The sequence below is a fragment of the Cyanistes caeruleus genome, chromosome Z, assembly GCF_971803275.1.
Source record: "Cyanistes caeruleus chromosome Z, bCyaCae1.hap1.1, whole genome shotgun sequence".
NCBI lineage: Eukaryota > Metazoa > Chordata > Aves > Passeriformes > Paridae > Cyanistes > Cyanistes caeruleus.
This window is the reverse complement of record NC_141732.1, coordinates 45,205,181-45,223,417: the sequence shown is the minus strand read 5'-3', so window position 1 is coordinate 45,223,417 and position 18,237 is coordinate 45,205,181. Positions and strand designations below refer to the sequence as shown.

At 35.1% G+C, this 18,237-nt stretch overlaps 2 long non-coding RNA genes across 2 annotated transcripts in view; one reads left to right on the top strand and one right to left on the bottom strand.

The window, feature by feature from the left end:
• Positions 1–1,999: 1,999 nt before the first annotated feature.
• LOC147648410 (uncharacterized) lies at positions 2,000–4,135 on the bottom strand. Its single transcript, XR_015281193.1, has 2 exons — positions 4,042–4,135; positions 2,000–3,027 (listed from the first exon to the last, which is right to left on the bottom strand). It is a non-coding gene; the product is annotated as an uncharacterized LOC147648410 (long non-coding RNA).
• Positions 4,136–4,152: 17 nt separating this feature from the next.
• The window catches only part of LOC147648409 (uncharacterized), a 45,428-nt gene continuing 31,343 nt past the window's right edge, over positions 4,153–18,237 (top strand). Inside the window, exon 1 of the long non-coding RNA XR_015281191.1 lies at positions 4,153–4,412. This is a non-coding gene — a long non-coding RNA (uncharacterized LOC147648409). The remainder of the gene's footprint in view (positions 4,413–18,237) is intronic.

The window sequence follows — 18,237 nt, the reverse complement described above, 5'->3', positions numbered from 1 at the left end:
AAACCCTCAGAAGATTTTGGGGTCTTTTGATAATTGTTGGTAGTTTTGTCTTCTATCCCCAAGTTCTGTGCAATGTGTGTTGTACACTATTTTAACAAAAATACACCTATGTGGGATGGGAAGTAAGGTAAATATGAAAAGAGAATTAGCTTCCAGGTATTACTTTGTTCTTTGAGGTCTAAACTATCTGTTGTCATCTAGAAGTAAGCAAAGTGACTAATCATGATTCCCTGAGCAGGACATCCCATATATGCTTAACTGAAGTGGGAGCAGTGCATCTCATGTAGTGTATGAGCCCATTCACGTCAGCGTAGCTCACAGCCCATTCTTCTTTGTACTGAAAATGTTATGTCCATTGTAATGCCCACTGGAACATCACATTTAGAAAAGTACCCTGTTTCCTCTTAGGGACCTCAGGAAATCTTTATGAACCCTACTAGTCCTTACTGATGAGTTGCAACTGTCTCTTAGTTTTTCATTAGCTTGATAAGTATGCCAGTTGCTCTTGTTTTACACTAGTGTCTTCATCAAAATGCCTCAAAGAGGCATGCTACATCACCCAAGATCCAAGGACTTCACCCAAAGTACAAGGACTTACTGTTTTATATACTTTTGTCAATCACCGTTCAATCTTGGCCTCAGCTGCATCTGTCAGGAAAGCTGGAAAGTAAGCAGTGTGCTTCATCCTTAATAAGACTAAAAAATTTCTCAGTTCACTCAAATTCCCTATCTAGCCTTCACCAGTGACTTCAGGTGGGTACCATTACTGACTGTCCTTATTGACTGATCCATGAGTGAGTAAGTCCATACCCTACTAATATAAAGCTGTCAGTCCATCATCTTTCTCTTATCTGCATTACAGCATGTGTTTCTTTCTTAGAAGTGTGAGGGAATAAAGTAAAAAGAAAATATCAACAAGGGATCTGTGTCAGATTTTCCAAAATGTGGTTTCCTTGTAACTGTATGCAGTTAAAATTTGTGATACATTACCTACTCACCTCTCCCTTAGAACATACATTTTGCACATTTTTATTACTCCTTCTGTTCCCCATTTGGAAGTAAAAGCTGAAGAATTATAATGGAGAGGCCTTGAAAACCAAACAATTACCTCTGCAAAAATTTACCTTCCAAGGCATTCCTTGACAATGAAATCCAGATCTCAGCATTCTCTAGCTAAAACACAGCCAGGCTCAGAAAGAGTAGAGGTCAGGGGAGGGGAAATTTGGCAGCATTAGGCTTGCTCAAGAGTCTAGAAGTGTTTCATTATTAAGGAAATGGTCTAAACTTCAGCAGTTAAAACTTCTCAGAAATATAATTTATTTCTACATCACTAGTGATTTGTAAGAATAAATAATCCAAATAAATTAATTTCGAAAATAAAACATTTGGACATTCTTCTTTTTTTTTTTTTTTTACTCCACATTGTAGCAGAAATTCAAATCTTATAGTATGTTACGTCTCAGAAACTTAGTAGTTCTGCAATGACACAGAAGATACCATTATGTCACAGAAAATTAAATTATCAGCTATTTCAAGGTAAACAATAATGCTTATGTGGGTTCTATAAGTGAAATACTCCAAATTATGCTCAGGTGCTATGGACAAAATAACTATGGGCTTTAAGCTTTGTTGTGCATTATCCCAGAGAATAGTCTCCTGTAAGCCAGCTCATGAGACAGCTGATAACAAAAAGATCACTGGTGTAAAAAAAAAGTATGGATCTGTGATGATCTGTAGTGGCTACAGAATAAAGAGTAATGCAGTGGAGAATCCCCAGCTCTATTCTTATCTCATCCTCCTTCATCTGTTGTATTTTGTTGTACAGAAAGCCTTGCATAGAGCCTAGTTGTAGATCTGAAACCACATTCATAATACATACTAGACCAAAGGGCATGTTACTCTGTTATCAGTGGATTCACTGCAGCCTATCTGAATGCAAAAAGTGCTGGGGAAAGATCATTCAATAGGGATAATTCTTTAACAAAAATAAAAGTCCCAGTTTCTTTGGTTTATTAAAGTCTACATAATTTAATTTGGACATTAGGAAGAAGATCTTCACAGAAGGGGTGACTGGGCACTGGAATGGGCTGCCTAGGTGGGTGGTGAAGTCACTCTCCCTAGAGGTGTTTAAGACTGGGTATGCCACTCAGTGCCATGATCTAGTTGACAAGATGGTGTTGAGTCATAATTTGGACTTGGTGATCTCAGTGGTCCTTATCTACTTAATTGATTCTGTGATTCTGTTATAATCCTTCTATCTCAAATTACTAAGTAGGAAAAGGTATATCCATTGCTGAGGCTGAAGCCAAGGAGTGTAATTGAAACACCTTAGTAATGGTAAATATATCAATTTTTCATAGTAAAGGGTTCTTTTCTCTGGTCATAATGTAAGAATACCTTCTCATATCTCAGGCATCTACACAAATAACATAGCCCATTTCTTGCAACACATGCTTACACTCACAACAGTCTGCAAGCCTAGAAAGTCAGCCTTCTAAAACACAAGTTAAAAATTTAGCCTTGTTGTTATCAGGCTTGCAGAGAAAGGGGACATCTTATCCTTTCTGATGTTCAAACTGGCAACACTACCCTGAAAATCAGTACTAATTTTTTTTTTTTTTAATTTTGAAATTATTAGTTCTACAAAATTATCTGAAAATTTTGAAATTATTACTGAAAATCAGTACTTTCTCCTTCAGACCTCTACCAAAAAGACTCTGTTTATCTTCTATCCCTATGTCAGTTTCTCAGAGTCACTTCCTCCTTCCTAGCACAATCATTTTTTCTCACAACTTTTCCACTTAAGTCATAACTGTTTCCATAAAGCAACATTATTACTCTTCCCTGTTCAATGAAAACAGAATATAAATCTGATTATGACATAAACAGCAGATATTCAGCCAATGCCTTCTGTTGGAGCTGTCCAGTAAAACCTGTATTTAGTTCATCTTTTCAAGTCAGAAAAAGTCGAGATTTCAGGTTCTTGCTTCTTACTGCTCTAGGGATGCGTCATCATGTCTCTGACAGCTTCCAAGTACCATCCAGTTAGAGGAAGAAACAGAGAGGAAAACCATAAGTAGTGTATTAATATACTGCTTGTGGTCTCTTCTTCCCCTCATCTCTTGTTTTCCGCTACACAGATCTACTATTAATTCTTGTTTGTCATCAAATTTTTGATTAGTAACATACCCTCAAAGGCATAAATTGGCTTTTTAATTTTTCATCAAAACTAAAAATTAGTTTCTGAGCAACTGAACAAATACAGCCAGGGAACAGAGACTCCTTACAGGCCTGCACTGACTATGGGCAGCCCCTCACTTGATATGAGTTTAGAAAAAATAGATTTCTCTTTGCCTTCCTGCTAAACTTCATGCAGAAAAACTTATCTTAAAATAGTTTGTGTTTTTATCCACTAAGATCCAAGAAAAATTGATTAATTTGGTCCACGAGAATAATCTGCAGTTACTTAAGGTCCAATTACAGTGATAATGCATACTTTCCTTGCTGAGACCACAGAATATCTGATTGTTCATTGTGGGTGGTCTTCTACAAGGATGCTACCAATCATGACCTCATGATTGTATCAAAAATTGACTTTGCTTCAAAGTAAACATCACTGGGCGTCCTAGAATAGACAAAGCCTAACTCCATACAGTGATATATTCAGAAAGAATAATAGTTTATGCTACAAAAAAAATTAAAAATCTACCAAAACCAAAAGAAGAACCTAGAGAATAGTCACTAGCTTATTATACTAGGCTTTACTAAAACTAAATCTGCTTCTTACAGGTCATTGTGTGTTTTCTTTCAGTTTTTTTCTCCGAAAATTGATAGTTTTTGACATATGCATTTTATAAAAGAAATGCACTCAGAATATGGAACCATTGCTTAGACAAATATTAGCAAACACGCCTACTATTATTAAAAATATCAGAGAAAATAAACACGGGTCAGCATGGCATAGGGTGTAGTGCAGGTGAAAGTAATGCTGAAATACCCATCTCCCCTAGGAAGGGTGTGCAGGTACAGAGGGAAACATACACATCCAGAAGTGGGGTGTTGTGAGAGACTGCGAGGATTGCTGGCTGGAATCTCTGTGTGTGTGAGGGCCGGGCAGGCCGGGCCTTGCCCTGCTGAGGCGAGGCCCTGCCCGCACGGCCCAGCCCCGGGCCCGTGTCCCAGCCCCGCCGCGGCCGCCAGGCCCTGGCACGCCGGAGGCCGCGCTCCACACCCGGCCCTGCGGCCCCAGCCGGGCCTGGCAGTGGCCGAGTGACCGCGAGTCCCAGCCGGGGGAAGGGCCCAGCAGGCCCAAAGGGTATTTAAACCAAAGCCTGCGGCAAGCACGCGTCCTGAGCCTACCTCCTCTTGGAAATTCTGTCAGCTGAACACCACTGGAACCAGGACTGCTAGATGTATTTGTTCTTTTTTACATTTTCTCTGTCTCTTTCTGCTTCTTCTTCTAATTCACTTTTCTTAGAGTTTTCAGTAACTTAAAATCATATGGGTTTGGAGCTTGCTAAGTTTAATAGGCTAAGTTAGTGCTTTTTAAAATGTTCTATGTTGATTGAATGGTGCTCTAAACTTTTCACAAAGTTCTGTGATTTTCTGAATTGGCCAATTGGCCAGTAAAGTTTTATGTTGTTTTGGCTTCTTGAGAATAGTCAGTATTTCTCCCTTGCATCTAACTCGGGGTACATAAAAAACTGTATGCTTTTCTAATAGTCTCATCAAATGAATTTTGGGACCTTAAAAATGTGACTGCAATCCCCAAAAATTGTGTGTGTGGGGGGAGGAAATATGCATGTGACCACATCTGTGTCTGCATATGTGACTGCAGATATGCATATGAATGTTATTTTGTTTATCTAATATTATAGTTAGTATGTTTTGTTATTGCTATTGATCCTGAATGTGTTATCCATTGAGTGCCGATCTATCATATCATTCATAAATAATGAAGTGCTTTGATCCAAATTTTGCTTTAAAGTCTATAATCTAAGTAGCATTTTCCTGTTACAAGCTATGCCAGTGAATGCTGTTCTCAGCAATTTTCAACAGCAGATTTGGCCTTATTCTCATGAATCACTGGCATATGCATAATTTTTTCAAAGATTCTGAAACTTAAATTCTTGTCTTTCCTACCCTGCATCCCAACCTTCTGTGTAGTCCTGTTTTTGCAAGAGAAGATAGATTTTGTGCAGTTTGTTCCAAGGCTATTTCTTTCAGTTTTGCTATTTGAATCACTGATGTTGGAGATAGACAACTAATCTCCTCTTCAAAAGCTGCATTTTGCCATTAGCTTTATTTTCAGCTAACCATATCTCTTTTGGTGGACTTGCTTAAAATTGAGGTGAGAGCAGAATAAAACATAGGAGGGTGAAGCAGAATCGTTGAGAGAAGTTTCTTGACCAGGGATGAGAGACATATGATAATAATTGTGGAGGATTATGCTTAGGTTTATTGCTAGCACAGTATGTAAATATTACCAATGCAGAGTATGATATACAACTCTCTTCTATTTCTATGAATTATAGTATAATCAGATCTTGAATATGAGGTTATTTAGTCATGAACTTCAGTGACATCCTCTTTCTTTCTAAATTTGGGGAAGGCTAGGTATGGCTAGGTCTGCTTCATCTCAGATTTGGTCAACGGTCTATGTCTGAAGAATTTTAAGTAGGTCAGGCTAGAAATGCACAGATTTACATTTTTTTTTTGCCTTACAGAAGTCATAAATGTGAAGCAACAAATTACTTACATAGTTACTTTAAGATATTACTCCATATTTGACTGGAACTTGGCTCTTTCACTCAGCCATCCAAAAAAGTGTTCCCACTCTTCAATAGTCCCAGTAGTTCCCAGGTATCCCTGTGAGAAAGGTGGAGGGGAGGGGGAGAGGAAGACATGCACCCAGAAGCTGCCTGCAACCTTGAAAGACCAGTTTGCCCAGTTTGCCCAGTTTTTCCAGTCTCCAACAATCTTTTATATCCTTTTGCAGAACAATGTGAACCTATAGTCAGTTGCTAATATTTTGGTTCCCCCATCTCTGGAATGCATTAATTACGTGACATCTAAATATCTCCTGCAATACTGACCTGGCGTTCTTTATCTCAGCACAACTCATACTGCCCATCTGAGACAGCTGAGTGGGAGAGGGGGTGGTTGTTTCCTGGGTGGGAGGAGGAGTGCAAAGTCCTGGTTGTTTTTCATCACCATCACCAAAGGGAAGCAGCCCAGAGATTAAAGGGAGGGAGGAAAAAAATATAATGTTATGTTAAAATCACAAATTTTAGATGCAAGATTTATACACCTTCACTCAGAAAATCAATTTTCATTGATAGAATTGACAAAATCTCCAGACAATATTCATTGCTGAGTAGCATCAGTTTCATCACTTTAGGAAACACATACTCTTTCCCATGCTTGAAGACCGTGACATCCAACCCTTTGAGGACCAGAAATTTTTGTAGTATGTGTCAGTACAAATATTCAAAAAATGAAAAAAAAATTGAGATAAACTCTTTTCCTGTGTAAAGCTTGTTTACTTAAACCTATTGAACATAAAGAACACTGACAGCTATTGGATCAGCCACCTAAGGCACCTATGCTAGCTTTCTTGTTCGCCTTTTAATTTCAAAGCAGCATTTGATTTCACTGTTTTTTTTACAAGAGGGAAGCAACATGAAGTTACACAAGGTAGTTTGCTTACAGTGAAATTTATATTTCTATAATACAAATATTCTGAAGTTTGGAGACATGAAAGTTTATGAGAGATTAAATAAAAATGGTTGACAGCATGACAAATTTTTTTCTCAGCTAACTAAAATCAAACAAAAAAGTCATTATCCTAACAATGCCAGATAAATAAAAGAACTGGTTTACAGTATTTTGGTTTTGAATCATGGCACGACTTGAATGACTCCTCACAAAACCAATGGTATGTGCATTTATGCGTAATGTTCCAATATGACTTAATCACATTAGGTTATAATCATTTTTCTGTTAAATCTTTTTTTTCCAAATTCAAACCACTAAATTCCTCAGATTAAATCTTAATCCACTAGTTAATTCTCTAACACAGAGTGATATCGTAGAACAGAAAATCTTTGCTCCATTTCTTTTTATCTTAGGTAGGCCAGCTAATCTGTTGCTCATGTTGTGTTTTCTGTTTTAGCAGCATCCTAAATTGGCAGATCTTGAAGACTGTGCTGTCATGTAAGGTTTCCAGTGGTACATATGTTTCTAATGTACAGTGCATAATTTAATGACAAGACACTTCAGTTGTTAAAAATGTCTGGAGCAACATGTCTTTAAATAGTAGGCACTTTCTTGGTACATTAATTTTCTCACAGTCAGAAGCTGAAAATGTAATAGTAGCTGTCATTTAGTGCAAAGCTCTGTTTACTTTTAAAAGCTATTTACAGCTTAAATGTCTTGTTCAAACTGATTAGCTATAGTAGGATTTAAAACTTTTATAAGACCTATTTATTGCAGTTAATATGTTTTTTCTCAGACTATAGGAAATAGTCTGTTCGTAGAATAGACTAGGAAATCTGTCCCATCAGCATTAGGACAAGAGTTAAGGTTTGGTTTTGTTTTTTTCTGCCTGCACCTGACAAATATAAGTCAGTGGAATGAAAAACATAAAACCATAACCTACAAGTAACACAGTGGCTGTGGCATTTGCATTTAATACCTTCTCTTCACATTTACAAACAGAGAGAACCAGAACATCTTCCCAGCATAGTACCTTAACAGTCACAAACCCATATCCTCATCTGTAATTCAGCTGTAATTCATGATATCCGACAAGCCCTTCGCAATGTGGAAGATCTAATTACAGAGGCCATAACATTGTTATTCCACGAGTAAAAGGTTGTTTGAGAAACATTCCAAACATGCAGAGACATATATAAATAATTATAATTTAAAAAATCTCCCAAATTTAATATAAATGGAGAATAAATCCCCCTTCCAAAACAAAGATGAAAAAAGTGTTAAAGGATGCAAAAATTCAGTGGAGAGAGGTTTTTTTACTATTGCTTTTTTTTTTTTTTTACTATACTATACTAGTAAATACTGTAGTATACTATAGTAGTAAATACTATGCTATACTATACTAGTCTCAGATTATACTGATCATTAAAACTGTTTCAAATGCCATAGTCTTCCTTGGTAATATTACCTCTCAAACAATCTTTTTCTCCTATTTTGTCCGTTTTTCTTCATGCAATCCAAGCAAGTTTGTCTGCATCACTAAAAGTCCCTGATTTCCTTGAAGATGAGGTAACTAGTTGGTGTGGCTAGGAAAAAGGGGGGGATTTGATTGCGCTTTTTCCATATCTTTAAATGCATATTGTCCTTCTGCCAATCTGTGAAAATTGAGCTTACTGCTCTCAAATTGAGTTAGAAAAGAATGGATTTCAGGAATGTCTTTTTAGCAAAGGATTGTAAAAGGCAGAAGACTATTGTCTTTCCTCACATTTTATTCCTCAGATTGCAGAAAAGAGTTATTTCCTCTTACATACACAGAGTTCTCCACTTCTAGTTGACACTACCTCCTGTATCTCTGTACTAGGAAGATCTGTTGATTTACCTGGTACTAGAAAGAAAATACAGGCATCTTATAATCTACTTTATTGGTTTTTATTTTTTATTATTTTTTATTATTGTGTTATGGCTGTCAACAAAATTAATGTACCATCCACACAATTTGGCAGATGAGAGCATGATTGTTTTCATCCTCAGTCATGCCACTGGGTTAGAGATTCTATGGGCCTCTGCCTTCCAGGAGGCAGCACTGAACAATAGTTAGCCCCTTACACACTGAACTTGGTTGTGTAAGAGCAGACTTCTGCAACTTCTCTCACAATTGGGCATCCAGCACATTTCTCACAACGTGTGTCAGGCATATTCAACACCTTTTGCAACCAAAAATGTTGGCCCACTTGCGTATTTGCATGTTTTTTCTATTGTTTGTAACTGAATTATCAAAAGCTACTTTGTGGTACACAAATTCCCTGTCTTGCTTGAGCAAGTTTTCTATTTTACTTTTGGAGTTATTTTGGAAGTTACATTTTTCATTAAATAAACAAAAAGTAAGACTGGGAGCACTTCTGTTTCTTTCCTTTTATGTGGTATATACCTAAAAGGAAAACTGAGCCATTCCTTTCAGGATCATGTGCCAAACTCAAAATGTGTAAGTTCTATGGAGAACTAATACTCTTCTCTAGTCCTAGAAAAGTAACCAAACTTTTTGGGCTACTGAGTTTCAACAGTTCGAACATCAAAAACTTTCTGTAAGGAAAACTAAAATGATATAAAGCTGAACTCAGTTTATGGTTTTGCTCAGAAAATGACATTTAGCTGTGGATGCCAGAGGGTTTGCCAAAACTATAAGCATACTTAGGCATGGTTTGTTAGTAATCTTCAAAAAGGTTTTAGTGTTGTGGACAGATTAGCTGTCTGTCCACATGTAGGAAAACATGAAAACTGAGTTCGTTTTTGGGTTGAAATGAAGCAATCAAGACACTGATTAATGGCTTTTATTGTTTGGGTCAGCAGAAGTGTAATGAATACACAGTAAAACAACACAAGCAGAAACAGATAGAGATGACGCACTGTAAAGGAAGTGCACCTTTCTCCTACCTTAAACTATATCCAGTTTCCAATCTGAGCATTAATGTTGGAACAGAAGATACTTGAGAGGTAAAAAAGAAAGACAAGGACCTAAACTTGAGTGACTTTCAGTCTAGTGACTGCCTGCTACTCTGTGCATCCTTACCTTGCATTGGTACAATTCTTTAGCTTAATATATGCTACAAATAGATTTTAAATGACACACCAGTACATGTATATATTGAAACTAGAGCTGACAATGCCACGTTCAGCCAGCCTTCCAGCATATGATAATTGCTTTGACCAGCTACTTCATTCTAGTCAGAGTGTTATTTTATCAGTTATTTCTGGCCAGTCTTAAGAAACTTGTCAAAATGACACTGAACATACTCACATAGGAATATTACTTGCTTTCATTTTTAAGCACATCAAAGGTGAAGCAGAAGCCCTGGGTACAGAATGCTTGCACTTGGTTAGCATTTTCCTAATTTGAATGAAGTTTAAGGTGCTGTAACAGTTCAGAAATGTACAGTGTCGGTTCTGATCCACCTGTCCTGACTCATGTTACCAATTTGATTACACTTATTTTTGTCATATCATGAATGTCACCTTTGATCCAGGGTTATTTTGCATTGGCCTGTGATATGAACTTAATTGAAAATAGTGTTTTGTATCTGACTGAGATTTAGCAAGTATCGGGCAAGTTCTGTGTTTTGTCACTAAACATGAGAAATAACATGAGGAAAATTTTACAATGCCTTTCATCTAGAAAAATTAAGGTTTTGGTAAATTTCATTTGAGCTTTCCTTATCTAAAGATAAATGTTTTAGTTTAACTTGGGTTTGATTTCAATCAGTAAGTCTACATTTAATTTTTGAGTACCCAAAGTAGTGGTCTTTGATCTAATACATCAGTTAGATTATATATGTGGAACCTCTTAACTTGAGGGAAGGGATGTTCAAATCCTCCCACTAGTCTGGCATTCATTCAGGCACCTGAAAAGAAATTATTCAGATACAAAGGAATTACCATGTGAATAGTGTTTCCACACAGTTTCTGCATATGCTGTCCTGCATTTTTATCAAGACTGCAAACATAAACCAGCGTGAGAAAGCAGGTGCTATTTTCCTCTGTCTTTTGAGCATCAGTCTTTCCCAGCAGTAAGCTCTATGTGTTAACAACCACAGCAAGGCACTCTAAAACCAGAATTTTTAATTTTATTTTTTTTAAAGGTCTGGGGCTTTTGATCCAGTTTTAATTAAGGGGCAGAACTTTTAAATAAGAAGAGACAGAAACAAAGGACATATGATTCTTAATATTTTTAAGAGCATTTGAGACAACTGAGGTGTAGGAGGAAGATCTAAATGTTTCTAAACTATTAAGATGTTTCAGTTTCTCTTCACAGATATTTAGTTTGCACAGAGTGGAGAAATAAAATAAGTTTTGAATTATTTCTGACTTTCTATCAATATCTTTATATTGACTTACTGTCTCTATTTCAAGGTCATCTGTACTATGAAAAACAAAGATAATATTTTCTTGCTCATATAAGTCAAAAAAGTTTAATAGAAACTATATAATTGTGGTTAATAAAAATTACCATTATAATTAAAATAGCCATTGACTTGCAAATAATCCACTTTCTTCTATGGATTTACTCACTGATCATTAATTTATATAATCAAGCAACACAGGGCATAGTTTGTTGCAGAAGGCATACAGCTAAATATTTATAGGTCATTCAGCTAAAATTAAAAAACAAAGTAGAAACCACACAAATAAAAAAGAACAGAAAGAAATGGGAGAAAAAAAGAGAGAGAGAGAACCCCATGGAAACGTATTTTTAAAAAAAAAAACACACAAAAAAATTGTAAACTTTTTGGGGAAAAATTGTCATAAGAGTGGAAAAATAAAAAAAGTAAGACAAATACCAAAAATACGGGAAAATGAGGAGCTACTGGTAAGGTTAAAAAAGTTAAAAGTTAAAAAAAGAAAGCTAAAATCATTTATTTACACACTTTGATTTGAAAATAAATACAGACAAGAGAAACAAAAAGCAAAACAAGGATGTCCAGTGGTACACATAGGATCAAAAGAAAGAACAATAAGTGTTCCTAATGTCTATACATAGTAAGATACTTCATTGTGCTACAGTCATCTAGATTTCATGGATCTGGAAAAAAGATATAAAATTTAGCCTAAAATTTGTCAGGCAAATAAAATTTAATCTCTTATAACCTTATGTAGATTGTCTTTGCTTTCACCCACAGCCAGTCATAGTCAGTATCACATCAATTATACAAGCTGCAGTTTTCGGAAGTACTGCTCCACTACAAACATAAAATATGATTGAAAGTAATGACATTTATCCTGTTAAAGTAACTTGGGTATTTCTTATATTCAGATACTAAAAACTCAAAGTTTAACCTGATTAGATTTTCAAGTGCTTTACAATCAAGGGCTGTGCTAGCATCACAGTGCTGAGCTAAGCAAAGTCCTAATGAAGCTGGATATCCCTCAGGTACTTTTCCAATCATCATGTTTGGCAGTGAAAAGAAAATGTAAAGGTAAATGCAGAAATTAACAACTAGTGAAAAGGTAGAAGTAATAAAACAAGAAAAAAAGAGGAAAATAATGTCTCAAGTATAAGCAAGGTTTTGTTGTATAGCATGTCATCAAGGAACTTATAATACGGTTGCATACAATAAGGGAAAGAAATTTCAGTAGAAAAAATACAATTTTTTTTCAAATTTTAATTTGTTAAACCACTGGGGGAGAGAATAGTTACGATGAATGTAGAGCAAAGATCTGTAGGCAGAAATAGGATACCTAAAGAGAATGTGTGTCTTAAACACTAGTTTGAAGCTCTTGAGATGGAATTCTCCATCTTTGAATTGACAGTTTGAGTAATTCATTTATTGACAACTGCAAATGTACATTTCTACTGCTTATTACTTGTCAGACAGCAATCTAATTTCAGAATACCTTCAAAATATCTTCTTCAGAATAGCTACAAAAAAACTAAAAATAAGCTTAAGAAAATCAGTCAAAGGGCATTAAAATAAGGTTTGTTGTATTTCCTTAGTGCATATAACCAGTCTTATCATGTATCTAGGCTGGTAACATACAAAGGAGAGAAGTTTATGACAGCTAACTTTAGAATGACGTGGCACAAAGGAAAAATAAAAATTGTCTCCATTATGCTAACCCCTACTTAAATAAAAAAAAAAAAAATCCCCATAACCTGAAAAACATGAATGGATTTATTTCTTCCAAAATTAAAGGGAAACCCTCCCATTTTCCTGTTTTTAAACCAATAGTGAAATGTAAAGGGTATGTACTACCTCATCAAACAAACCTAAAAGGACTTTGAAAAGGATGAGAAACCATTAAAGTCTTTAGTGCATTCACTGGAAAAACAGGAAACTCATTTTCATGCACCTGCACTATTTTGTGCTAAGTTCTTGTCACAGTGAGGGAGCTAATCTTTACTTTGTTCACCCTCTTATAATGAAGCTGACTTGGCTTGAGTAAAAAATATGTATCTTTTTTTTGAAACTTGTAATATTCCTGCAAAATTTAGATTTTTCTCAGATAGAAATCTCTTCTTTAGTTATACTCACGTTGAAGATTCTAATCATCTCTGCTTGTGTACATTGATTGCTAGTTAGTTTCAACAGCTGAAGAATTCTACTTGATACGTTATTACTAGAAGGAGTATAATTGGCGAAACAAGAAAAATTAAAAGCTGGTCAATAAAATCAGTTGTAAAACCTAGAAAAATAGGACCTGGGAAAGCTCCACTGAAGCCAGTGATCAGATGGAATGTTTTATTCCTTATATGTGAAATGGCCATTAAACAATTAAGCTCCATTGAACCTGCCATGTTCAATAAAACATTAATTCATGTGCTTAATTTTTGTCTCAGAGAAATTGACATACATGATAAATATTTCTGGAATTTTCACATAAACAAGAACTAAACACTCTGTTGACTTGGGCCTTTTAACATTACATATTGCCATTATGGCTTTGTTATTGAAAATGTGATATCTGGGGCCTCAGATTTAAAAATAAATAAATAAACCCCCCAAAATATAAAAAAGCAGTATTCAGAACATTGCAGAATTTTCTATGGTGTTTTAATACAGGGATGTAAATTAGTTCATAGACTTCATGAATATCATCTATATCCAAGAAATGCTATTTTCAGATTTTCAGAAATCTGTTAGCTTGAGACACAGGTGAGCAAATTTATTTATATGTATTGGTATTTTCTGCTCAAAATTGCCATACCTACTTGACATTTAAACAATTTACATCAGCCAAAGATACAATGCAAAATAACAATTCATTATTTCTCTTAACTGGGGGGGGAAAAACCTAAAAAAATTTCTACAGGGCTGTTGAGTTTCTGAAGAATTTCCAAAACCCATAGAAAGTAGCCCCTTCAGCCACTTTTCTGAATGAGGAAGCACAGTTTCTTGCAGAGGCATGCAAGCTTTGTTGAGCGACCAAAGTCTATTACCAGAAATTAGTGTCACATATTAAATTAATTAATTAATTAATTAATTAAAGAAGACAAAGAGTACATTAGTGATTCAGAATTAGAGCTTTTTATAAAACCAGAATTGTAACCTCAGAATTTTAGTAATATACTGCTATACACTGTTCTGTAGCTCATTATTTTCTACACAAAGTCATTTTAAAACCTCTCATATGCTTCTAATATATCTCTTAGCATTACGCAATTGCTACTTCCTCTTCAGTTTTCAGACAGTTAAGTCTTTGAACTCTTAAAACTAGTGTTCTGACAATTTTTATAAAACCACAGGGAATGCAAACAATTTTTTGCTTACCAAATCACAAGCATTAAAAAAGTGAGCTTGCCACAATTTCTTCAGGTTAAAAATCTTTAAAGTAACTGGTGGGTCAGATTTAATCTTTGTTTTGCAAATGCTCTTATTGAATAAGGTAAAATTTAGGAACTTGCATGGCATGCAAATTTTCTATAAGCTCTATCAGTATGCTTTAGGGAAGAAAGAATGATATATATGGAAGAACAGTAGGCAAGAATTGTGAGGTTATTTTGCTTCTGTTTCACTCTGTAAAGAGTATTCAATGCAGTGACAAAAGGAAAGAATATTAAAAATAATAGAGTCTGTAGATATGTATTTATATAAAACATCTGTGATACACAATGTGCACTTTTGTGTTTCATGTCAATGACTATCAACATTTTTCAGTTCCTTTTTCTTCCTGTTTCTTGCCAGAGAAATATTAAAGTCCACAAGGTAATAAAAATGAATGTCCACATTAAAAATTTCTTTAGATTACTATTTAGAGGAAAAAGGCAAAGAAGACACTACTGATGCTGGTATTTCATATAACTGTTGAAAATGGAGTTTTAAAGGTCTTGAGATGGGAAAACTGCATCAATAGAGCCTTGGCAAGGCACTGAGAAGAACACCTGATTAAAAATACTGCTAAAGTTTTCTGATTACCATAGCTTTACTTCATAGACTTTCAGAATAAACATTAACACCTGTTTTTCATTAGTGATGAGTGAAAGAGAATTCAACATTAGGCTTATACTTCCTTGGTCTTTCATCATCCAGAAATGATCAGTCTTTATCTGAACTTTATTTCATATCCTGTTACATATGGCTGAATTAAAATTTGTAACCACTTTTTGACTAAATATTATGAAGCAACAAATTCTTCATTCATATTTGTTTGATATAATAATATTTTAAAGTCAAATGAAGTCCAGAAGATGACCATGGCACAATCTCTTGAGAGACCATCCAAGGCATAGAAGCAGCCTAGAGAACTGCAGTAGTGCAGAATGCAAAAGGCTGCAGGCATTCCATGGGATAAATACAAGAAAATCAGCACCAAAAGCAGATGATGCATTTCAGATGATTTTTTTTTCAATAGCTGAATACTGGCAAAAGGTTGAAGGATTCCTAAACATAACCATATTGCACACTTTCAGATCAAAGAATATTGTTTCAGTGGCTGCAAAGAATTCAACATTTGCATTAGGGAACATTTGCAACTTAGGGGAAACCTTGCTGCTTTAATACTTTGCTAATGCCAAAGACGTGCAAGCAATTAAACATGATTATTTATATAACATTTCTATGTTATAAAGATGTTCCTCAACATATATATACAAATATCAATAGTTGCATTTAATCATTCTTTCAGGATCTTATTAGTGAAAAGTATAATAGTTACAGTGAATTTCACATGTTTTCTTAATACCATTTGTAAAATCTGTCTTCCTGAAACAGCATTTAAGCAAATTAAGTTCTATCTACTTTGTATATATATATATATATATATATATGTATAAAGAGAAAAGCAAATTACATCAGAGCTATAAATGGTAAAAAATGATACTATTAATAATTTCAGTGGATCACAAAATGGTTTTATTTATGTATTTTGTTCCTTAGGACATAGAGTAGTGTCTGTAAGTTGGATACAAAATTGAAGACATATTGCTATATCAAGTAATTCTTTGATATCACTGGTAATCATGATCTAAATCCTTTTTACAAACATACCAGCTGTCTTGTTAAAATTAGCCATGATTTCTCTTATAATAACTCTTTGTGCCAAGTTTAAAACTTGTCTACAATGTTTGGATAGCTTCTTCTAATAACTTCTTTTCCATGCAGTGATGGATTTCTTGATAAGAAATATGATATTCATAATGAAAACAACTAAACGGAATACTTAAGGATTGGCTTCTGTCTTTTCACTGCTGATGCCTGCATTTTATTGAATATTAATAGTTCAGAACAGCAGTTACCAACTGTCAGTTCTTCATTTAGCAGTGTCAGATTCAAGACTTTATCTCCTTTTAGAAGGTTGGTCCATGGAGGCAGGTGAAGTCAACAGAAAATATGCTTGAATTTTCAAAAAGCACAGTAGTAACAATCACTTTAAAAAAGACCAGCCCAAAACTAGCAAAGTAAAAAAGCTCCTTACGTGTGAGACAGTGTAGATACTTTTGGCTTTAAGCCCTCTTATTCTCTTCCATTTTTAAAACATGATAGCAAACTCCTCTAAGTTGGATAGGGTTTTCAAAAAAAGTTAATTTGAGGGAAATACTCTAAGGCAAATGTCAATATAAACATGTAAATAAGTAAATATTTATTTGAAAAATAGTTGGCATGGAATTAAGTAGGATAGCCAAAGGCTACCCACTGAATCAAGGAGAAAAGAAAATGGAAAATATAGATTGATTTCTGATTTAGTATCATTTATCCTGTGCATGGCAGGAGTTATAGAAAGGAAGAAAACACAACCCTGTAAATCATAGAATTATAAAATATCCTGAGTTGAAAAAGCCCACAAGTTTCATCAAGACCAAATCCAAGACAACCCCAATGAAAGTCCATACTATACAGCATTCAACTCTAAAGGTAATTCATGTCTTAGCTTTTCACAAGCTAAGCTTTAAAAACGTCTTTTCAGTGTGAGAGACCCTAACAGTGCACTTTTAATAATTTGATGAACTCATGTTTCTGTACAAGTTCAGAAGATGACCTGTGAATATTCTGTCTTCTCTGCAGTGAGTTTCAGTCCTAGGTCTGCTGCTCTTCTCTCCGTATTCTCACCAGCCAGCACAGAGTAGTAAGTAATCTACTGGAAGTATGCCCTGCTAGCAGATACCTCCACTTTGAAAGAAGAGAGTTTAACATTTATCATTGCTATTGGTGGCCAGTGCTTCTCTGTCTCAGTCTAGTTTAGGGACTGGCTCCTGCTTGGGTTAGTTTATTTAATCACAATTAAAGCCTTGAAACAAGAGTCTGTAATTCAAGAAGACCTTCCAGAGGAAGCCAGCTGAGACAGTGTAGTTAGCCCACATGCAGAAGATAATGCTCTAATTGAAACTGTATTAGAGCTATATTGTGTGGTTAATTAACTGTGACCCATACTAATTTTTTCCAATCCACCTGGCAGTAACCAAATGCTGGCTTCTGGATTCTTTGGTATTTTCATTAAAATGTATGTGGAAGTTGAAGTGCAGATTTCTCTGTGACAAATGTTGCTTACATTTTACTTTTATGTTGTATATTCGTGTATGTTATATGCCAAAATACATGGTTTCAGTATTCCAAGGTAGTTCCATTTCTGTAATGTAAAGAACCTATGATCTATTCTAGGGAAAACAATTCCCATTATTTACTATGACTATGACTGTACATTAACTTTACTTATTGTATGCTTCCTAGAAATACATGACAGCCTTGCTTTGCCTGTTTAAAAGTTCTGCTAAAAGGCTACAGATTCCAAGCTCTCTCAATTGAACAGGAAACTAGCCGGAGTTCTGCATCTGTCTCGTTGTATGACTCTAAGAAAATATTGTTTCAAACAATACCACAAGACAATCATTTAATTATTCAAAACAATAGAAGTCCCTATAAAATTGGTATTTTAAAAAACATCAAGAAACTGCAGTTTGTTTTTAGTTCTGCCTGGTGAATTATGTTTTAGCCTTTAATAATTGCATCCATTTAACAGGAACTCAAATTACATAGTAGCTCTAGGCAGCCCTGCGTGACCAGTGAGTTGGACCAGGTGACCTTCAGCGGTATCTTC